Genomic DNA, 24,680 nt, shown 5'->3' with positions numbered 1-24,680 from the left:
TCCGGATTTGTTCTTTTTTTCTCAGGATTGCTTTGGCTCTTCAGGGACTTTTGTGGTTCCATACACATCTGAAAAATCTTGTGCTATTTCTATAAAAAAATGTCATTGGGATTTTGATGGGGATTGCATTAAATCTGTATATTACTTTAAGTAATATTGCCATTTCAATTATGTTGATTCTTCCAATCCATGCACATGGGATATCTTTTCATTTCATTGTGTCCTTTTCAATATCATTTAAAAGTGCTTTGTAATTTCCTATATTTAGGTTCTTCACATCCTTTGTTAAGTTTATTCCTAGGCATTTTATTGTTTTTTCTTGCAATTGTAAAAGGAATTGTTCTTTTCATTTCTTTTTTTGAAATGTATTTGTTAGTATATAGGAATGCAGTGGATTTTTGTAAATTGATTTCATATCCTGCAATTTTGCTGTATTTCTTTATCATTTCTAATGGTTTTATTTGTTTGTCTCTTCAATGGTTTAGGTTGGTGTCTCAATAGCTATATTTTTCTCCCCATTTCTCCCATCTCCCTTAAATGACAATTTTCCATTTCTTAACACTGGAAGCTTCTAAGAAAGAATATTGCCATTTACAAAATTAGTTTGTACTTAGTATCAATTCTCTATTTTATTGACAAATAATTTAAATAAATAATATTATCTGATATTATTATCCAAGTATAGCAGGGTTTTTGTTTTTTTTTTCAGAAATGACAATCATGCAATGCTTTACTTCATTCCTTTACCATGAATATTATTCTGAAAAATAACTAAATCAGGCATAATACTCATAGATTTTATTAATTCACAAGGTTTTACACAATAGATGTAAAATGTAAATTGTTTGGGGCTTTTAAATGATGAATTTATAAATCCACTTGTCTAATTTTGTGCTCATATTTTCTCTCTTCCTCTTCCTCCTTATATTTTTATCATTTCTCATTCAAAATATTCTATTTAATGTACAGATAGAAAAGACAGACTTTCATTATGATGTTACCCTTTTTTCCTAGATGATGATAGTTAATCAATTATAATTTATGAAAAAGAAACACCTGGCACACTTCCATAAACAAATAGGTTTCCTGTGGTTCTAAGGAAAGCTGAGGGTATTTCTAAGGGTCGGGGCCTCTGAGAGTAAAGCTCTCTACACAGTGTGACTTTCCCATGTGCCTGTGTCTCAAAATTATGCACCCTTACACCCAACATACATGCATTTACTTATTTATTTAGCAAGCACGTGTTGCAAAGGCTACAGGGGAACAAAGAATGTAAGAGAAAAAAGGGTTAACTTTAAAACACATGAGTATTTTATTCCTAATAATCATAGGTTTAAATCAAACAAAATAAAAACAGAAGTTATATAAGTTAGAACTCTGCAGCTCAATGCCTCCAATTGATGTGATTTTGTCTTACAAGTTAATGGCAACATTTGGTGTTGGATACCAGGCACCAATGAAAGTGGCATGCTCCGCTACTTCCTTCAGCAGCTCTTCCAGACCTACTTTGTTGCCCTTGATCACATGTCTGTTCCATAAATGCAGATTTTTAAAATAAAAGGTAGAGTTCAAAAGGATTGCCACCCAGTTTTTTAAGACTGTATGTTTAGGATAGTAGCTACTACTCACATGCCCAAATTGAGATGTGCTCTTAGCGTAAAGATTAGAATGCAAAGAAGATTGGAAAATATGTAATTGATAATTTTTTAGATTGATATGTTGAAATGATAATATTTTGGATATTAGTTTAAGTAAGATACACTGTTAAAATTTATTTTACCTGTTTTTTGTTTTTGTTGTTTTTTGTTTTTTTTTGCTTTTTCATACCACTACCAGAAAAATTTAAATGACATTGTGTGACTCATGTTATATTTCTTTAGGATAGCATTGCTATAAAGTGTGTTTTTTCTATTTCTTTTATTCTGTAACTAGAGGCCCTGTGCACAAAAATTTGTGCACTGGAGGGGTGGGTCCCTCAGCCCAGCTTGCCCCCTATCACATACTGGGAGCCCTAGGGGATGTCCTACTACCTGCTCCCTGCTCCCCTTGGGGAGTGGTCCTAAGCCACAGTCTGGCCTCACTTTGTGGGAGGTGACCGGGCTGATCAGGGGAAGGCACCAGCCCCATCACCCCACTGCTACAGCCACTGCCAGTCACGGCAGCCACCAAGGTGTTTTCATCAACACGGACTCCAGTCCCTTTACCATGAAAAAATGACAACTTTCTTTAGGCATTTCCAAGATGTGTCTTTCATAGGATATGACCTTTCCTTCTTTCTTTCTTTCTTTCTTTCTTTCTTTCTTTCTTTCTTTCTTTCTTTCTTTCTTTCTTCCTTCCTTCCTTCCTTCCTTCCTTCCTTCCTTCCTTCCTTCCTTCCTTTCTTTCTTTCTTTCTTTCTTTCTTTCTTTCTTTCTTTCTTCCTTTCCTCTTTCTCTCTCCTCACCTGAGGATATGTTTCCATTGATTTTTAGAGAATGTGGAAGAGAAAGGGAAAGACAGAGAGAAACATCAAAGTGAGAGGAACACTTTGATTGGTTGCCTCCTGCATGAGCCCTGACCTGGGCCCGGGCCAGGGAGGAGCCTGCAACCTAGGTACATGCCCTTGGTCAGAATTGAACCCAGAATCTGCGTTGGGCAGGCCGAGGCATTACCCACTGAGCCAAACCAGCTAGGGCAGGATATGACATTTCTTAACCCTCCAGCAACAGACCTTCCTGTTTTTCTCCAGGAGTGTAGTAAAAAAACCCTAGATCACCTATTTGGACTCTCATTACCCAAGTTACTAAGAATATTACCAGTGGCATACAGGGAGCTTAGCCAATCAGCAGTCAGAAAAGGTGTTTCCTCTGTAGTTCACACCAATTGCCGGTATGGCCCCTGCCTGGGCCTAACGCCTCTGGCAAGTCATTAGCCCTGGACCGGGGCACCCCCAGCTCCCTGCCACTGCCACCATCAATGATCGCTGGCTGGCTCCTCCCTGGCCCAAGCCTAAAGCCTCAGGCCAAGGCTTTAAACCTGGACAGGGCACCACCAGCTCCCCGCCACCGATCACTGGCTGGCTCCGCCCCGGTTCCCTTCCAAAGCCACCATCAAGGATCACTTGCTGGCTCCGCCTCGGTCCAAGCCTAAAGCCTCTGGCCGAGGCTTTAGGCCTGGGCCGGGGCACCCCCAGCTCCCTGCCACTGCCGCCATCAAGCATATCTGGCTGGCTCCACCTGGTTCCCCGCCGCTGCTGCCATCAATGATCGCTGGCTGGCTCCTCTCTGGCCCCAGCCTAAAGCCTCTGGCTGAGGCTTGGGGCTGACATATGCAAATTAGCCGCCATCTTGGCTGTTGATTAATTTGCATATCTCGCTGATTAGCCAATGGGAAGGGTAGCGGTCGTATAGCTAATTACCATGTTTCTCTTTTATTAGATAGGATGCACAATATTGTTTTATTCTTTTAATATCTCTATTACCAATGAATACATCCTAAAATAACTCCTCGAACATGGAGCATCAAAAAACCTTAAGATAATGATCATTTGCCCCAAACTATATATTTCAGTTAAATTCTAAGTTCACATCTACTTTTAAAAAATCTGTTGAAGTATGGCAAAGTGTTCAAATTTGGAAAAGTGATTTTTGTCATTCTTGACCTTAAACAGTAATGAACAAAATTGAGCAAAATAAATATATCATTTTTCTAATATTTTAAAAGTTTGTTTGAATATAAGTTTAAAATTGAGGAGAAAAGTATCATAAAATAAAATATATTAAAGATGGGAAATTTGCTATTTTTAAAGCTTAAGACATTTTCCTATTTTTTATTATTACTAGAGGCCCAGTGCATGAAATTTGTGCACAGGGGTGGTGTGTCCCTCAGCCCAGCCTGCACCCTCTCCAACCTGGGACCCCTCGAGGGATGTCCAACTGACTTTTTAGGTCCAATCACACCGGGCAGTCTGACATCCCTCTCACAATCCAGGACTGCTGGCTCCCCACTGCTCACCTGCCTTCCTGCCTCATTGCCCCTAACTGCTTCTGCCTGCCAGCCTGATCACGCCCTAACCACTCCCCTACCAGCCTGATTGATGCTGAACTGCTCCCCTGCTGGCCTGATTGCCCTCCTCTGCCTGCCTGGTCCCCCCAACTGCCCTCCCCTGCAGGCCTTGTCCACCACAACTGGCCTCCCCTGCAGGCCCTGTCTCCCCCAACTGCCCTCCCCTGCAGACCTTGTCCCCCACAACTGCCCTCCCCTGCAGGCCTTGTCTCCCCCAACTGCCCTCCCATACAGGCCTTGTCCCCCACAACTGCCCTCCCCTGCAGGCCTTGTCCCCCCAACTGCCCTCCCCTGCTGACCATCTTGTGGTGGCCATCTTGTGTCCACATGGGGCAGCCATCTTGTGTGTTGGAGTGATAGTCAATTTGCATATTACCTCTTTATTAGATAGGATTAGTAGTAGTAGTAGTTTCTTTTTTGGATCAGGAAGGCAAATTTACTTCTGTGCAGAAGGGTGCATGCCAGCTGGAAATCATGGGCAAAGCACACCAAATGGGAAGTCTGTTTGGGTTTATTTACTGATGTGGGTCTGCCCTGCCCCTCACTCTGAACTCTGACTTGATTGGTCAAGGCTCAGAGCTTGGGTTCCCATTATTGCTCCATTGGCTAATTTAGAGGGAGGGGAGGGGTAAGACAGAGCCTAATATGGCAGCCCCTTGAAAATCTGAAGGTCGTATCAAAAATGACAGGACCAAGGATGGCTGCGAGCTCCTTTCTTTGACAGAAAAGATCGCTGGTTCACTCTCACAATTCCTCTCTCTTTTTTATTTGACTCTTTTCTTCAAATTTGGCTAGCAGTCTTTGACTTTCATGTTCTGCAGTATCTAGGACAGTGGTTCTCAACCTTCCTAATGGTGCAACCCTTTAATACAGTTCCTCATGTTGTGGTGACCCCCATTTCATTGTTACAAATTGAACATAATTAAGGCATAGTGATTAATCACAAAAACAATATGTAATTATATATGTGTTTTCCAATATTCTTAGGCGACCCCTGTGAAAGGGTCACTCGACCCCCAAAGGGGTTGCAACCCAGAGGTTGAGAACCGCTGATCTAGGAGAAGGAGATTATTCTGCTGATATGTTACTGGAGTTTGTTTGGTTAATGCAGTCTCTGTTAACCTTTGGATGAGGCCTCTCACACATGGAATAATGCAACATTTTATATATACAAGCATTTTCTTATTTCCTATATAAAATGCTTAATATAACACTAATTCTTACTTTGAAATAATTTTGTTCCTGGTTTTAAAATTACAGTATGGAAATGTTGAAGATATTTACAACCATTACAGATTGCCACTAGCATATGAATACATGCCCCGATCCTCATAGTAGAGCAAAGGGCTTTTCCAATGTATTTAGTAACAACAGAAATCAGCATCAGGCATCCTGTTCCCAGCACTCTCTGAGTGTGCTGAGTGTTGGAGACAGCAAACGTGCCTCATATAATATGGTCTTTGTTGTAAGGAAGTAGTATTTAGTGATTTCAAATTATATTTTAAGAGTTCTTTGTATTTAACTTAAAATATTGTTCTCCAGAGTCCATGATAGTTTTATTTAATGAGGTATGTACTTTGAGAAGGGCAGGATTCTTTCTCAAGATTACTTTTTTATTAATCACTAAACAATCATGAACAGTAAGAAAATGATGTATTTATGTACATTTATACTCACATGTGAGTGCACTCATGTATATATTTAAAAACACCTATTAGGTAAATTTTTCTATGAGTAGTGTAGTCCCCCCACCCCTGACATTACAACTTGTAATTTTTACAGTTATATTTGGAGATCCATGTTAAGGAAATAGAATTTGATTTTCTTTTTTTAAAAATATATTTGTATTGAATTCAGAGAGGAAAGGAGAGGGAGAGGGAGATAGAACATCAATGATGAGAGAGAATCATTGATCAGCTGCCTCCTGCACGCTCCCTACTAGGGTTCGAGCCCGAAACCCGGGCATGTGCCCTTTACTGGAATTGAACCCGGGACCCTTCAGTTCCCAGGTGGATGCACTATCCACTGAACAAAACTGGCTAGGGCTGATTTTTCTATGTACTCTAATTTTTGTTAAGATTTATCCTAAGTTTACCTTATTGAGCAGAGAAGTAAAGTGAGCACAGAGTGGTCAGTGCATTGCAGTTTACTACGTTTTAAGCAACACTATAATCTTCACATCATGGTGATTCACCAGAGTGGACTATTAGTGAATCATGTGAATGATCTGTACCAGTTCCATAGAATTTAATTGGTTTCCATTTTCATTAGTGGGAATCTATGTCCTTAACAGTCAATGATTTATACCAGTGGTCGGCAAACTCATTATTCAACAGAGCCAAATATCAACAGTACAATGATTGAAATTTCTTTTGAGAGACAAATTTTTTAAACTTAAACTATATAGGTAGGTACATTGTTATTAACTTAATTAGGGTACTCCTAAGGCTTAGGAAGAGCCACATTCAATGGGCCAAAGAGACGCGTGTGGCTCGCTAGCCGCAGTTTGCCCACAACAGATTTATACCTCTATCAACAACTGACAAAAAAGAAATTTGAATTAATGTAGTACTGGGATGAGGTTGAAATTTCTCTGTGAGCACACTGTTTCATAATAGTTTTTTTTTAATCTTTGTGATAGGAAGAAATTCTGTGGTGATGACAGCCTGCAATTCTGATAACAATAATAATAAATACTATAAACATCATAAGTTAAGGCAAAAAGAGATTTCAAAGAAAACAGAAATGTGAGAAACCACAAATATCCTTATAAATATGCATTGTTTTCATGTAATGAGCAGTGGAATCTGGTTAATGAAATGTCATGGTTAAACTGTTTTAATCAATAATAAAATGCAATATTATTCACATCATGATTATATCTGTCGAGTTTTTTTTTATTTTTTATTTTGAGGGAAGTTTTTATTCTTTTCTTAGAATTTGTAACTCTGGTTAGATTATTAAACTATCTTACCTAATAATAGACAAACATGTAAATTGACTGTGCCTTCGCTATGCTAACCAGCCAATCAGGAGAGTATGCAAATTAACCTAACAAAGATGGTGGTTAATTTGCACACGTAGGCTCCAAGCAGTGGAGTGAAACCTGATGGCCCCGGGACCGGTGGAGCAGCGAAAGCCTCACGGCTCCGGGGACGGCTCCCGCTGGAGCTCGGCCAGAGCGAAGGCCTGGTTGCCAGGTGCCGGAGTAAAACTGGTGCCAGCAGCCAGGGGAAAGGAAGGCCTATTGCACGAATCTCTTTGTGCAACAGGCCTCTAGTTAATTATATTTGAATATTTTAAAAATAATTTATAATTTTATGAAGAATTTTGTTTGTTAAAAACTCCATACATTAGATCAAACAATCATATTAAAAAGGTACATTTTATTCTTTCTTCACATACATTAGCTTTTATCTGGACTGAATGGCAAGATTTCTGTATGTCTGACTTTTTCTCATTGGTCTGTACTGTTTTTTCATTAACATATGCCATTCTTGAGTCATTATTTGGTTTTTATCATCTGTGAAGTCTTAGAATTTGAGAATTTTTTCAAGATTAATGGTTATTTAAATCTTGTAGCACAGTGAACTTTCATCTATGAACTAAATATTGCCATATACACATATGTATATCTATATCTATTTGTAGAGTCTTTCTCTATAGAGAAGGTTGTATTCTCATGTGTATATCATATTTAGCCTTAGTTTAGATATTTGTAGGATGAGCTAACATTTAGGACCTTTGGTTAAAAAGAGATATTTTAAGAATAATCAAAAAAGAATGGGGAATACAACACTCTTTTTACAAAACAACCTTGAGGAGGATACAAAGATACTGGATTTGTTTTGTCTTAAAACAAGTCAAAGAAGAGAAGCATAGTGATATAAGTTATGAATTACAACTAAGGCAGTGAAGCTGTGAAATTTGTTCCATTGGATGTTTTCATGGAATATACTAGAGGCCCGGTGCAGGAAATTCATACACTCAGGGGGGAATCTCTCAGCCCAACCTGTGCCCTCTCACAGTCCAGGAGCCCTCAGGGGATGTCCAACTGTCAGCTTAGGCCCATTCCCTGCCTGCAGTTGGACATCCTTACCACTGCCGGGAGAGGGTCCCACCAACGTAGCTGTGCTCGCCAGCTGTGAGCCAGCTTCTGGCTGAGCGGGGGAGAGCTCTGCTCAACCAGAAGCCAGGTAGCTTCTCCTTAGCGCTATCCCCTCCCCCCATCCACTGGTGTGTGTGTGGGGGCAATCGGGGGCTGGGCTGGCTAGGGGAGGGGCCATGGGAGGTTGAGGCGCCGGGAGTAGGGCCCTCACCAGCGCCTCTCCTGCCACCTCTGTGGAAGGGAGGGTTCCAGGATCACCACAGCTGGCCTGGCTACATAGGCTCACTGGCCCCACCCCCCGCCCACTGGTCATTCTGGAAGGTCGTTCTGCTGTCTGCTCTAATTAGCATATTAGCCCTTTATCATATAGGATGGACAAATATTTTTTTCTAGGCTTGTACAAATGTACTCTTTTCTAGAGAAAAATTGTCTATGTACTTATTCTTTCAGTGGGACTTCTGAATAGTAAGTGGGACTTAAATAATTGCAAAAGTGTAAATATGTCCAGATGCTAAAACATAAGTATAATTAAGATTATTATATCTTCTTTGAAATGAATAAGCCTTCACCTAGTGGATATGTTATGTAGCTCATGTTGTAATTCTGAAATTCACGAGTCAACTTTGTATTTCTAAGGTATTTGTGAACAATGAATTAAAAATAGTAAGTTAACTCTAATGCTCTAATTTGCAAAATTTGATTCCCTAGTCCTGCCCTAACAGCTAAATTATTGTTTTCTTCTTTCTAATTGCAAACAAGATTTTGGAATTCTAGAAATCAGTGTTGGAGAAAGAGTCCATCAGATAACCTTGCTTATTGGTTTAAAGAAAGATTACTCTTTAGAGAAATTATTTCATATCTTTGTTTAATTCGTGGTATATCTTAGCTTAAGTCTTCTATCTGCTGCTAAGTCACATTTTTAAAAGATAAGATTAACAAAAACCAGGATTTTTATTAACTCTTTTAAAATAGCCCCTCTAACAGTCAGGCTGCAAAACTGCCAGACGCCTTTAGTTAGTAGAAATAAGGGAAAAGAGAAGGAAGATTAAGACCAGAAGTGGATAGAAAGTAGGTTTATTTCCAGTTATGAAGTAAAGGTACAATTATTTTGATTTGTAAAACTCTTATATTCTTGACAGTATTTTGAGCGGCTGCTTGAATTTCATACTTTTTACATTAAATGAGAAATCAAAAGAGATTGGGATTAACAATATTTTTCTATGAGAGGTAGTAATTATGAAAATAAATACTTTATTAATAATTAAAAATATAATAAAGTAATTAAAATATATTATAATGTAAAGCTGGCATGAAGACTCAATGCAAGAAATCATATAATTCATCCGAAGGAATTTCGTGATATATCGGATTCACTTTGGTCTTGTTGCTCTATCAAGATCAAATTATGGGACAAATGGAATTGGCATAAAAATATCTGGAAGAAAACTACAAAAGGATCCAAAGTGTTCTAAAACCATCTTATATAAAGTGAAAAAAAAAAAAAAAACACCTTAAATCTTATTATGCTTATTACATTAGGAAAACATTTCCTCAATTCTGCATATAGCCATGTATATAATTCTATATGATACTACTACTTAATTACATAAATGAAAATAGAATAGGTTTTATTATTTTATCCAAGTTTATTACTGTTTGCATGTGGAAGGAATACATAAGTATCTGTTCATAAAAACTGCAAGAAAAAAACATTATTTATTTTTAAACTCTTCAAGAAAATTTCCCTTAATTTATAGACAATTATACATAAATTATAAGTAAACATGCAGCTTTGAATTTTGAAGAAGGTATTATATATTACATTTACTTTATAAAAGAGTTAAGTAATTGACAAAAAATGGTGGACAGATGAAAACTTGAAGAAATTTTTTAAAATTAACATTTATGTATTTCAGTTCCTTGATTTTATTGGAAACTTATTACACTTAGCAATGAATAGTTTTTTTATAACAGTTGCACAGAAAATACTAAATATAGAACTTATTAATATTGTAGGTTTTCTCTTTAAAATCAGTTAAGCTTAATTCCATCCATAGTATTAACACCTTTTCAGAAAGAGGTATTGATGAAAATATTGATCTTTCGACAAAGTCCATTTCATGGAGTACATTGATGCTACTTAATTATTCAGTCATGCTAACTAGGCCTTAAAATACATTTTTATAGCTTAAGAATCTAAACCTTAGAGAAATATAAAATTAGAATGGGATTTTGGTGATGATTATGCTGCATTAAATGGAAAAATACATTTATCTCCTAAATACCCAGAAAATTGAGGTATCGGATGTATTACCTATAATAATAAAAGTGCAATATGCTAGTTAGACCAGACAGCTGAATGACCTTCCGGACATCATTCCAGATGTCCTTCTGGACGAAGCCGCTGCAGCAAGGGATGAGACAGAGGTGGTTAGGGGCAGTCAGGCATGCAGGCGAGTGGTTAGGGGCGATTAGTCAGGCAAGCTAGTGGTTAGGGGCAGTCAGGCAGGCAGGCAGAGTGGTTAGGGGCAATCAGGCAGGCAGGCAGGTGAGTGGATAGGAGCCAGCGGTCCCAGATTGAGAGAGGGATGTCCCGGATTGCAAGAGGATGCAGGCTGGGCTGAGGGATCCCCCCACCCCCATGCATGAATTTCATGCACTGGGCCTCTAGTCTATTTATAAGTTGAAGCAAGCCTTATAATACAGCTCTTCTCTACACTCTCAATGCACAGTATCAATGACTGTTCTGAACTTTTACCCTCAGTCTCTGTATAATTCATATAATTCAACTTAATATTTAGTGCAAACTCTTTGTATACAATCTTTTCTCTCTATCTAGAAGAATTTTCTCAACCTTAATAGAATATATTTTTCAAGTTTCTGAGCTAAGCTATGGATCATGTCCCTAAAAGAAAAATATGCACATTTATACACATGTGCAAAATTTTGGACTCTCTACAATTATAAATTATATGAATAAACTCATGATTGAAGCCATAATAATTCCATACTAATGTTAGTCCCAACTACTAATATAAGGTCTTACTCAATAGTAGATTTTCCTATAATGCTTAATTATTATGAACTATTAACCAATAAAAAATAAACCTGTGGCATAAAACATACATGTGAAGCCTTTGCATCAATGTTTTTTATTTAAAATTTTCTTATGTAAGAACTAACATTTAGTTATTATAAATTATAATTCTGATTATCTTATATAAATAAGTACTGCTTTTTATCATCAGGCCAAGTAAAAGGAAAATTGGTACTGATCACACATAGAAAAACATTAAACTAGACAAAGGAAACAGTTTTGGTTGCTTCACCCCCTCTCGGAGCAGATGAAGATACACCATTTCACATTTTCATGGCTCATTCCCCATGTGAATAAATGACCTATTTATTGTCACGTAGTGGTGATGCTTTATAGGAAGTGGGTATACAATAAGGGCTGTGAGATGACATGATAAAGTATTAGTACATGGCATATTTAAAGGAGCATATAACAGAAGCAGAAATCTCAAGGAGGATAATAATATTAAAGTTGGCTATACTGTTCTTTCCAACATTTTCAAAGACTGTAGTGAAACTTTCATTTTCAATGGCAGATTATACAATTACCATAAAATTACAGCACATAGGGCAGACTCCTAATTGCTTTTTCCCAATGGACTTAAGTATTCTGTTGATGTATTACAAGGTAACTGTTTTGCACTTAACTCATGTTCTGAATATCCTGTTAAAAGTGAGGAACTTAGTCAATGCTGAAGAGCCACATTAGCATTCCTTTAGTTCTGCAATATAATCCTTAATTTGAAATGAAGTTTGGTTGTTTTAACTAGAAAACATAAAGGAGCCTGCACTATATCAAGACCTTTAATGAGAACTAATGGAATTTTTGGCATAAAATAGTAGAATTAATTAGATCCAGCAACACACACCGTTTATATGCTAGCCTGCCACTTTACACTGATTTTAAGTCATGCATACTTAACAAAAGACATTGGGTTGATTGCACAAAGGAACTGAACACTTTTTTCACATTCACTGTGTAAGTTATTATCCACTGTGAAAAGATTATTGACTTTTTTAAAGGAGATATTATGGAGAGAAATGATTGCTACCAGGATGACTGGTAGAATTATGTATAAGTAATAACTCTAATTTCTCATCTGCTGAATAAATGGCTTTAATTTTAAAATACTAGTTAGTGCATATGAGATTTCTGCTGAATTGAGCAGAATTATCAAAGCTGGTTTTGAAATGTAATGGACACTGAAAGTGAAGCATAAAACAAAACCTTTCATGGTTTAAATCTCTACCCATTTAATAGTTATATATCCTAGATTGTTAGTCATGTCTCTTGTATTTCTTCTTAGAAGTTGATCTAAAAAAAAAAAAAGAAAGAAAGAAACAAAAACCTACAAGTATGAGCCTTACCCTGGATTTATACAAATAGGGTGTAGAAAATGCCCATGCCTCTGGTTCTTATATAAAGGTCAACCATACCTACTGATAGGAGATGACAGTTTAGTTGGTCAGGAGGAAAAGTTCAATTGTATCCATATACATGTAAGTTAAGAGTCTTGACAATTCTTGTGTTTTCCCTCTGGTATTTTCCTCTTTATTGAGATTTTCTGGACTACTGTGCCCCAACCTTGCCTGATCACTGTAAATAGCTGAAAAACTTGTTATAAAATAGAGACTTCCAGGTTCCTCTGATGGACCTTCCATCCAAGCAAATTTGGGATCTACCATTCTACTGTGTCTGTTTTTCCCTCCATGTACCTGCCTCCACTGTACTTAGTAACTTCAATAACTGGTTCTGGTCAAGGGACTGAGAAGAGGTGATCTGTGTTCTGTCAGGATGACACAATTGAGAAACATACTGATGTTGTATTATAGAATTGTACACTTGAAACATATATAATTTTATTCACCAATGTCACCTCTATAAATTTAATTTAAAAAAATTTTAAGTAGTGAGGCTCTCCCATCTCTTGCTTTCCTTGTGAAAACCATGGAGGCCATATGCTTCTGATGTGTATCTATAAGGTGTGGGGGGCTGAGGGGGGGAGGGAAGTCACTTCATGTAAATGTAGTTGTCAATACTGTTTGCCAAGTGCTTCCTACCCTTATTCATCCTGAGCATTCGGTTTATATAAAAGATGATTTCTACTTCTAGGAGCCATTAGACTAGTTCTAGTGTCTGAGCCATGAGCAGAGGTTATGTGTTATAGTTCTGGATGAGAGCATTTAATTCTAAATGTGAGACACTTTTTGCTCCTTTGTCAGATGATAGATATCTGTTAGCTTGGATCCCTGAGTAATTTAAAGAGAAGACATGATGCATGTATAATAGGAGCAGAAATAAACATTGTTGTTTTAAAATTCTGAGTAGGATGATTTATTATGGAAGTATAATTTGTCCTATATTGGCTGATACAGTAATGATAATTATTATTATAATTATTATTAAGCTGTTGAAATTTGCCATTTTTTTAGTATTGTCTACCATTCTTAACTATCCAAATTATTATAGAGTTCTCTCTTTGCATAGTTCTATGCACAATTTTCAGTTACCATAAATAACATCAGTCTCAATATCACTGTTCAAATTTCTATCACCATTAACTGAATAATTGCATAAATTACAAAGTTTGCTTCTAGCTCTTCAGTGTACAAATCACTCTCACTATATCAATAACAGATGTACATCGTGATCAGTGACAAAGTAATCTCTTTCAAAGCTTGTAAGTAGTCACCATATGCCTGTTATTCATTATGTTCACAGACAGCAATAACAATGCATGCATTTGTGAAGACATTTTTGTTGTTTGTTTGAAGAGCTGTTTTGTTTTTTTTTTCTCTTAAGTTTTGCATATGTCTTCTTTTCCCCCAGTTGAACCGCACCCCCACAACCATTCCCACCCTGGCAAGCCCCCACTGCCCCAGTGTCTGTGGCCATTGGTTATGCCAGTATGCTTGCATACAAGTCCTTTGGTTGTTCTCTACCCGCCCCCCACCACCACCACCACCTCCCCTGCCATTTGTCTCTGGACCTATTTTTGTTCATCAAATTATGTTGATGATTATATCCCAAATATGAGTGAGATCATGTGATATTTATTTTTCTCCTAATGCCATATTTTGCTTCGCATAATGATCTTCAGTTCTATCCATGCTGTTGCAAATGATAAAAGTTCCTTCTTTTTATAGTGGCATAGTATTCCACTGTGTAGATGTACCATAGTTTTTTAATCCACTCATCTGCTGGTGGGCACTTTAGGTTGGTTCCAAATTTTAGCTATTGTAAATTGTGCTGCTATGAACATAGGGGTGCATATATCCTTTCTGATTGGTGTTTCTGATTTCTTGGGATATATTCCTAGAAGTGGAATTACTGGGTCAAATGGGAGTTCTATTTTTAACTTTTTGAGGAAACTCCTTACTGTCTTCCACAGTGCCTGCACCAGTTTGCATTCCCACCAGCAGTGCACGAGAATTCCTTTTTCTCCACATCCTCTCCAGCACTTGTTGTTTGTTGATTTGCTGATGATAGCCATTCTGACAGGTGTGAGATGGTATCTCGTTGTTTTGATTTGCATCTCTCGGATGATTAGTGAATTTGAGCATGTTTTCATATGTCTCTTAGATTTCTGTATGTCCTCTTTCAAAAAGTGTCTACTTAGGTCCTTTGCCCATTTTTTTGATTGGATCATTTATCTTCCTTTTGTTAAGTTGTATGAGTTCTCTGTAAATTTTGGAGATTAAACCTTTATCTGAAATAGCATTGGCAAATATGTCCTCCCATGCAGTGGGCTTTTTTGTTGTTTTTTTGGTCCCATTTGTTTATTTTCTCCTTAGTCTCCATTGCCCTAGAAGCTGTGTGGGTTAAGATGTTGCTACAGCATATGTCTGCTATGTTGGTGCCTATGGAGTGTTGTAGGATTTTTATGGTTTTCTGTGTTACATTTAAGTCCTTTACCCATTTTGAGTTTGTTTTTGTGTATGGTGTAAGTTGGTGATGTAGTTCCATATTTTTGCATGTATCTGACAAAATTTCCCAGCACCACTTATTGAAGAGACTGCCTTGACTCCATTGTATGTTCTTGCCACCTTTGTCAAATATTAACTGAGCATAATGGCTTGGTCATGGTGCATGATCTTTCTAATGTAATGCTGGGTCCAATTTGCTAGAATTTTGTTAAGGATTTTAGCATCTATGTTCATTGAGGATATTGGCCTGTAGTTCTCTTACTCTGTGGTGTCTTTATCTGGTTTTGGAATTAGTGTAATGCTGGCTTCATAGAAAGAGCTTAGAAGTGTGCCTTCCTCTTGAATTTTTTGGAATAGTCTGAGGAGGATAGGTTTTAGTTCTTCTTTGAATGCTTGATAGAACTCCCCTGTAAAGCCATCTGGACCAGATATTTTGTTTGCTAGAAGATTTTTGATTACTGCTTCAATTTTTTCAGTGGTTATTGGCCTATTCAGGTTTTCTTTTATTTTTCCTGATTGAATTTTAGAGGTTTGTATATTTCTAAAAATATGTCCATTGCATCTAGGTTGTCCATTTTGTTGGAATAGAGTTGTTCATAGTATTTTTTTTATAATCCTTTGTATTTCTGTGGGATCGGCTGTTACTTCACCTCTTTCATTTCTGATTTTGTTTATTTGGCTACTCTCTCTTTGCTTCTTGGTGAGCCTGGCTAGAGATTCATCAGTCTTTTTTATCCTTTCAAAGAATCAGCTCTTGGTTCTGTTGATCTTTTGTATTGTTTCTTTTTGGTCTCTTGTTGAGTAAGACTCCCTCCACGTTCTGCGTGGAGTAGGGTTCGGTATCTGAAAGAGGAGCCGCACAGAAAATGAGAGAAAAAGACACAAGATAATTTTGCAATATTGGGGGACCAGGCAGCAAGTCCCAAAGGACTTCCTCCATGCTCAGGCCTCACCAAGCTTTTATTGATCTGGGATGCACCCATAGCATAGCCCTTAGGCAGGTGACCCCCTAGGAACAAGCAGACTAGCCCATCAGCAAGGATTTACATAATAATAAATGGGGGAGTAGTTTCAGCTACCACTGTCTGGACAAACAGAGGTGGCGCCTAGCTCCGGTCTTTGCTAGGGCTTCAAAGGCACCTAGCCTTCGGGGTGTTTAGGGGAGTTCTCTGTCTATGCTTATCAGATAGTGAAGGCAATAAACAGTTTCCCACAGTCTCTATGTCATTTATCTCTGCTCTGATCTTTATTATTTCCTTCCTTCTTGTTTTTTTTTTTTTAATATATTTTATTGATTTTTTACAGAGAGGAAGGAAGAGAGATAGAGAGTTAGAAACATCGACGAGAGAGAAACATCGATCAGCTGCCTCCTGCACATCTCCCACTGGGGATATGCCCGCAACCCAGGTACATGCCCTTGACCGGAATCGAACCTGGGACCCTTCAGTCCGCAGGCCGACGCTCTATCCACTGAGCCAAACCGGTTTCGGCCCTTCTTGTTTTTTTGAGGTAGGCCTGTAGAGCTACAAACTTCCCTCTCAAGACTGCTTTCACTGTGTCCCATAGATTTTGGATTGTTGTTTTTCATTGTCATTTGTTGCCATGATGCTTTTTATTTCTTCTTTGATCTCTTTGGTAACCCAATCATTGTTCAATCGCATGCTATTTAGCCTCCAGGTGTTTGAATTTTTTTCATTGTTTTTGTTATAGTTGATTTCTAATTTTATGCCATTGTGATCTGAGAAGATGCTTGATATGATTTCTAACTTCTTGAATTTGAAGAGACTTTGCCTGTGCCCCAATATGTGGTCTATTTTTGAAAATGTCTCATGTGCACTTGAGAAGAACATATTCCATGGATTTGGGGTAAAATGTTCTGAAAATGTCAGTTAATTTTATCTGATTTAGTGAGTAATTTAGGATTGATGTATCTTTGCTGATTTTTTGTTTAGAGGATTTGTCCAGTGGTGTTAGTGGGGTATTAAAGTCCCCTACTATGACTGCATTGCTGTCAATCTCTCCCTTGATATCTTCCAGAAGTTTTCTTTTTTTAATGTACTTGGGTGTTCCTGGGTTGGGTACATATATGTTTACCAGAGTTATATCTTCTTGTTGAATTGCTCCCTTTAGTATTATGAAGTGGCCTTCCTTTTCTCTTATTATGGCCTTCTCTTTGAGGTCTAATTTGTCAGATATAAGTACTGTTACACCAGCTTTTTTTTTTTCATTTCCATTTGACTGAAAAATATTTTTCCATCCCTTCACCATCAGTGTGTATGATTCCTTTGATCTGAGGTGGATCTCCTATAGACAGCAGATATATAGGTAATGTTTTCTTATCCATTTAGCTACTCTATGTCATTTGATTGGGGCATTTAATCCACTTACATCTAAAGCTACTATTGATAGGTACTTGTTTGTCACCATTTTTATTCTTTATGCCTGTGTTCCTTCTTCCCTTCTTATTTCTTCTTTTTACAGCAGACCCTTTAGCATATCTTGCATTGCTTATATTAAATATATGTATATTTAATATATATATTGCTGATATTAAATATATAAATATATTTATTAAAAAATAAATATAAAAGAAAATTTATATATATAAAACTCTTTCCCTTTCTTTATTCTATCTGTCTATATATTTATCTATTTTCAGGAAAGGAGTATAGAGAGGTATAGAGAGTAGATAGGCCTGAGTCGGTGATTAAAAGTAATTAAAGGTATTAGTAGAAGAAGAGAACAAGTGAGGAGAGGAAAAACAGAAGCAAAAAAAAACAAAAACAAAAAATACAAACAACAACAAAAAAAACCTAACAAATAACAACATCAAGACAGAAAGAAAGAAAAAGGAAAAAGAAAAAAAAGAAAGAAAAAAAATTTTGGCTAGTGAAGAAAGAGAAGAGAGAAGTGTGCATGGACTTGGAGCAGGGGAGAGGAAATTAGATATATGAGTAACATCAATTTTTAACAGGGAGTCAAAAGAAAGGGTAGATATAACCTAAAGCAGGATAGGGTAAAAGAAACAGGATAAAAAAGGGGAAAAGTGAGGAAGAGTAAAGTAAAATGAGAAAAGAGGAAAAAAAATTAGTTTCCTAAGTAAAAGATAAAAAATAAAAAAGTGAAGTAATGAAGGTCCTTCACTTCAGCAGGGCTTCAGTGACCCACAGGGGCTGTTTTAAGATCCCTCTCCACTGTTCTGCCTGGCACGTCTGTTTCCTGTCAGGTAGTCAGCACAGTGTTGAAGTTCCCTGCGATCCACTACTCCTCTGTGTCATAAGCCACAACCTTGTTTTCAAGCAGGCAGGATCTCTCTGCTCACTTTGTTTCTCTGCCTGCCTTCAGCTGTTTTTACACAAGAGTCAATTTCTGACACAACTCCTGGGTGGCAGTGTTTCTGGATTAGTTTCTGGGACCAAATCCAAATGGCCCTCAACCCAGTATTAGACTCTTCTTTCCCTGCCACACTTAATACTGGGTCGGAGGGACGACTGATCCAGAGCTGGTTTCCTGCTCTTCTCTCCTTATTCTGATCCCCAGTTTCCACAAAAACAACTTTCCCCTGCAGTCTTGGTGAGTGTTTTTAATTGGAAGATCCTATGTACTGGTCTTAGCAAGCAAGGAAGGAAAATAGACAAAGGAACCGAGCGGACTCATGTCCTTCCCCTCTTCAACCCTTGCCCTCTCCTGGCACTATATAGCAAGTATAGAACTTCAGGCTGCCTTTCTGGGCACAGTCTCCCACAGCCATGGGCCTAGATATAGAGTTCCCCTCTGACAGCAGCCCTGTGGACCCCCTTCCACATTTAAGGGTTACACTGACCCCAAGGGCCATGCATTTGGTGGGGCACAGTCTCCCTCTGAGACTCTGGTGCCCTCTACCTGCATTTCTCCCTCCAGGCTGGACCCCAGATCTCACCTCTCTCAAGGTGATCTCTGACCTTTCCATCCACGATTGCCTCACCAGCTGTGTTTACTTCCCCAATTCTGGGTTCTTGTTATTCGATTCTGCTGTTCCTTCTATCTGCTCTGTGAGAAGGCGCAGGACCTGACCGCGTATTCATCTGCCACCTTGTCTCCCCCTGGACAAACATTTTTGGTGCCCATAGCCAGGGCGGCTGGAGTCTCGGTGTTCGTGGGTTCGCAGCTGTGGCAGCTGGTGTCTGGGTGTTGTGGTTGTAGGGTTCTGGGAGGTATCTGAGATCTCCCCAGTTGAAGATAAGGCTGGGCTTCTGATCACTGCTGCTCTCCCCTTCAAGATGGCGTGGTCTCTGTGGCAAAGCCGGCCGGTCTGGAAGAGATTTCAGCAGTAGTAGGGGAGCCTGGTCCACCAGTCCCCAATAGTGCTGTGGAATGTAACTGTTCCTCACTCACAAATACAGACACTCCCCATACATCCATGAGCTCTCCTTTCGTTCTCTCACTCACACACTATCTTGCAGCCTGCTGTCCAGGCAGCTGCCATCTTTGAAGGTGTGTTGCCTTTTATCTCCTAGTGATAATCTGTGGCATTTGCAAAAATAGATAATTAAAAGGGGAAGGGCAATTTCCCCACCGCAGTGGGGCTGCAGGCTGTGCTGTGGAAAGGATCTCTGGCTCCCTCTGCTCGGGGCAGCAGTGCCTACCACTGCCTCCTGGGACTGACGCCCAAGAACATCTGCTAGAAAACACTCCTCCATCTGCTGTGTTCCGGAGGCTTCGTGGCCAGAACACAAACAGAAAATGTCTGTGGAATCCAACGGAATCTGCCGGCGCAGCCTGGTTCCTGCAGCCCCGGCCTCATCAGACTGTGGCCAATCAGCTCACCTCCCAGCAACAACTTTCAAACTACACATGGACTCCTCTATGGCGAGGAGGATGGAACCAGGAGGCTTCCTTTGCGCAGCAGACTCTTGAACAGTGCTCTAACCTGGGAAGTGGGAAAGCCTTTTTGCTGGTATTTGAGGTGTCAGAAATTCTCCAAATCTCAGGCTGCATAGACATCTTTCTTACATTAAAAATGCCTTTCACACCCTGAAAAGGGAAAAAAAAAAAAAAGGCAATTGACCAACAAAGTTTAAAGTGCAGTAGAGAAATGAAAAGTGATAACTCTGGGAATGAAACAGAATGAAACAAATTAAATGTAAGTAGAGTTACATAAAAGATAGCTCACCCTGGAAATGGTGACACCTTTGCTATTCAAGGGATTCCAGATATGAAGCTAGAGCAACTTCAAAAGTGAACTTATCAACATAAATTAGGAAAATGGTTGTGACGAAAAGGATGAAGATATCCCAGAGGAGGTTCTCTGACACAGTACTTGACTTTAAAGAAATTAGTAGATATATTTTATGACTTTGAAAGTGTAAAGGATAAAATGTTAGAAGCTGATGTAAACTTAGAAAGGAGTATGACAATTCACCAAGGTATAGCAAAGTTGCTCACTCCATATCAAGTTAAGTGATGAGAAGAAGGCATCCAATGGTCAAACTATTTTGATAAGTGTTTTTGTTATTTTTTTTTTTTTGCAAAGAGATAGATAGTACACTTAAATTTTCAATGTTTCTAATATTTTAAATAAAAAATTACTTCTACTATTTTTATTTTTCTGTAAATTTATAGCTGAGAGTAAAAGAGTTTTTAATGTTTGGACCAAAATTTTAAAGTCACAGAAATAGTATGTTTCCATTGGTATTAAAATTGCTTTGCAACTTGCATGGTCATTTTTTAAAAAATTTTATTATTGAAAATATTACATATGTCTCCTTTTCCCCCCATTGACCTCTCCCTGCCCACTCCCACCTCCCAGAAAGGCTCTCATCCCCCTACTGTCTGTGCCCATTTGTTATGCTTATATGAATGCATACAAGTTCTTAGGTTGATCTGGCATCCTCCCTTCCAACCCTCTCCTTCCCTTCCTCTGAGACTTGATGGTCTGTTCAGTGCTTCTATGTCTCTGGATCTATTTTTGTTCATCAATTTATGTTGTTCATTATATTCCACAAATGAGTGAGCTCATATGATACCTATCTTTCTTAGACTAGCTTATTTCACTTAGCATAATGCTCTCCAGTTCCATCCATGCTGTTGCAAATGGTAAAAGTTCTTTCTTTTTTACAGCAGCGTAGTATTCCATTGTGTAGGTGCACCACAGTTTCTTAATCCACTCATCTGCTGATGGACACCTAGGCTGTTTCCAAATCTTAGCTATGGTGAATTGAGCTGCTATGAACATAGTGGTGCATATATCCTTTCTGATTGGTGTTTCTGGTTTCTTGGAATATATTCCTAGAAGTGGGATTACTGGGTCAAATGGGAGTTCCATTTTCAGTTTTTTGAGGAAACTCCATACTGTCTTCCACAGTGGCTGCACCAGTCTGCATCCCACCAGCAGGAGGATTTCTTTTTCTCTGAATCCTCGCCAGCACTTGTTGTTTGTTGATTTGTTGATGATAGCCATTCTGACAGGTGTGAGGTAATATCTTATTGTTGTTTTGATTTGCATCTCTAGGGTGATTAGTGACCTTGAGCATTTTTTCATATATCGCTTGGCTTTCTGTATGTCCACTTTGGAGAAGTATCTATTTAGATCCTTTGACCCTTTTTTAATTGAATTGTTTGTCTTCCTTTTGTTAAGTTGTGTGGGTTCCCTATATATTTTGGAGATTAACCCCTTATTGGATGTAACATAGAAAAATATGTTCTCCCATGCAGTGGGCTCTCTTGTTATTTTGTCGGTGGTTTCTTTTGCTGTGCAGAAGCTTTTCAGTTTGATGTAACCCCATTTGTTTATTTTCTCCTTAGATTCCATTGTCCTAAGAGATGTATCAGTAAAGATATTGCTATGAGATATGTCTGATTTTTTTGATGCCTATGGATTCTTTTAATATTTTTATGGTTACCATCTTATGTTTAAGTCTTTTATCCATTTTGAGTTAATTTTTGTGTATGGTGTAATTTGGTGGTCTAGTTTCATTTTTTTTGCATGTATCTGTCCAATTTTCCCATGGCCCTGCACTCTCATGCAAAGCAAAGTTTGCCTACATCTGATGAGGAATAGTTCATTAACTAAATACCTGGGAGAGAATTTTATTAGTAGTACCTTTAAGGACTTTTCATGTGTTAGTCAATCGTCTACTCCAAATTTAGGTTAGCATCCTAAAAAGATAAACATGATTCTTGTTTACCTGCTTCACCTGATAGTATTTCTCTGCTCTAGTTATAATGTTCTCTTTTCATTTCCTCACAGTAATCATGTACCTTTTCAACCCATAATCTTCTCTATGCTTTTGTTTCTCTGCCTCTTTTCACCTACTGAATCCTCTTTGCCTTCAGATAGCTGAGGTCTCATCCTTCTGGATGTTCCTCTTTCAACCCTTTCTCTTTTACAGCCTCACATATAATTTTTTATTTGCATATTCATTAGTTTACTAAATCCTGTCTTGGCCACTCTGTTGTAAGAAACCTTATGGCAAACTTCATATCCTATGTTCAAAGTAGGCATTCACTAAATATCTGTTGATTTTAAAGGGTAAATTAATATAAAGGCAATGTTGCCTTCTCTACAAAATGTATTTTTTAATCTTAAGTAACTAATAATTCTAAGAGTTATATACTTTTGGCTTGGAAAGAAACCTTATGAGTCATGCTGTCCAAATGTCCATGTTATACAGGAATTACTTCTACCCAATTAATGGTAATTATTTTTTTGGTAAGAATTGAAAAATATATGTTACTAATCAAGGTTTTTCTTTTTATCTCTGTTAATGGCTGGATTTAGGCAATAAAGAGAAAGGGCAATTTGGGGTGTGAATATAGAAATGTTAGTGAATAGGAGAGTTGGACTAAAAATGCAGAGAACCCACACAGAAAAGGCAAGATATTAGTCTTTGTTGTTTCTCCTAATTCTTTAGAACTGCACTTGAAACTTCATACATTATTTTCTTAGCATTTATCCCGCTAGGTAGGTATTTTTCCCAATGTACTTTTGCAGAAAAGGGGGTTTAAATCGTTTAACTAATTTGCTCAAGGATATAGAGTTAGTAGGTGCTTTATAAAGGATTTGGACCCAGGTCTCTGTGCCTTTCCTATCATTCCAGGCTGAGTCCAAAACCAAAGATCCCAGGGAGCCCAGTGTTAGTCTGTGGCAACATGGGTAAAGTTTCTTTATTAGCACATATTCTTTTTTTTATCCTCTTTATTCTTGGATGATTTTAGTTTCAACCCCTTTTAAAGCTCCCAGCTCTTGCTTTTGTTTTCTATTACTCTTTTAGTCTCAAGAGGAAATTAAACTGAGCTTAACGTTTGGCATGGCATTGTATAATAAGTAGCCTATATTTTCATTGTTTATATGCTGGGAATTCTCAGGATCTGAGAACCAATCAACTAGAGGCTTCACTGTCTTGTTAAGCTGTTTGGAAAGCGTAGCCCAGGTTCACCTGTGAACATGTCCTAAAGCACAGTATTATGCTAATAGCATCTTTCTGTTTAATCCTAAATGTCTGGTGTTCTTCTCATAGTTGATATGACAACGGAGGGTTTGATAGTGCTTTTTAAAAAGAAATACGAATAAAATTAAATTAACATCAACTCAATACTTATTTCATATTGCATATCACTCTAAAAATTGGAGTAAAACTAGACATGGAGCCAAATGTTAGAAAGAGAAGGAAGAATTATGTGTTGGTAGTCTATCAGCACATGACATTACACATACTCTTATAAACTACACTCCTCCCTCTGCCACCATCAGAAACCATCATAAATGTGCTAGAGTGCCAACTAACCCAGCTCTACTTGCCTAATGATTAAGAGTAGAGAAGAATATTTCATCTAAACATTCCCTTCCACACATGCACAAAAATCCCTGTACTTTAGATACTGTCCAAAGATCAATAAAATTTGTAACCTTTTCTTAGCAATAATAATACCATTAGTTCGTGCTTAATAGGATTATTGCAATGCTTAATGAAAATGATGTATATAAAGAGCTGAGCACAACTACAGAAGTTCTTAGTAAAGATTAGTATTATTAAGCTCAGTTTTATTTCCTCTTGAGACTAAAAGAATAACAAAAGATAAAAGCAAGAGCTGGGAGCTTTAAAAGGGATTGAAACTAAAATCAGTCAAGAATAAAGAGGATAAAGAAAATAATATGTGCTAATGAAGAAACATTAGTTATTTATTAAAATGATGCTGTTTTCTTTCTCTTGGGTCTTTCTTCACATTTACACTACACGTCTACCTCATTGTTTCTAGATGTCTCCTGTTACTATGAACAATTGGCTTTAATGGAAACAGGCCGCCAAGATGGCTGCAAAATGGATATCTCAAGATGATTAAACTTAAGTGCTTGGGTGTCAGGACATATAGTCAACTGGGCAGAATCTTCTGGTGATGCACTATTATGCTTTTGCTTCTAGGTGACCACCTATAGACCAGAACTACATATTGATGAAAGTTATATGTGGAGGCATGATGCCTTTTGTTAAAAAGATGTTGGTCTTAATATACATATTAATATGGATATATTACAAGTAGCTTCATA

This window comes from Myotis nattereri, assembly GCF_964212035.1.
Source record: "Myotis nattereri genome assembly, chromosome: 3".
NCBI classification, from domain to species: Eukaryota; Metazoa; Chordata; class Mammalia; order Chiroptera; family Vespertilionidae; genus Myotis; species Myotis nattereri.
The sequence above is the reverse complement of the archived record's forward strand: the minus strand, read 5'-3'. Positions refer to the sequence as shown.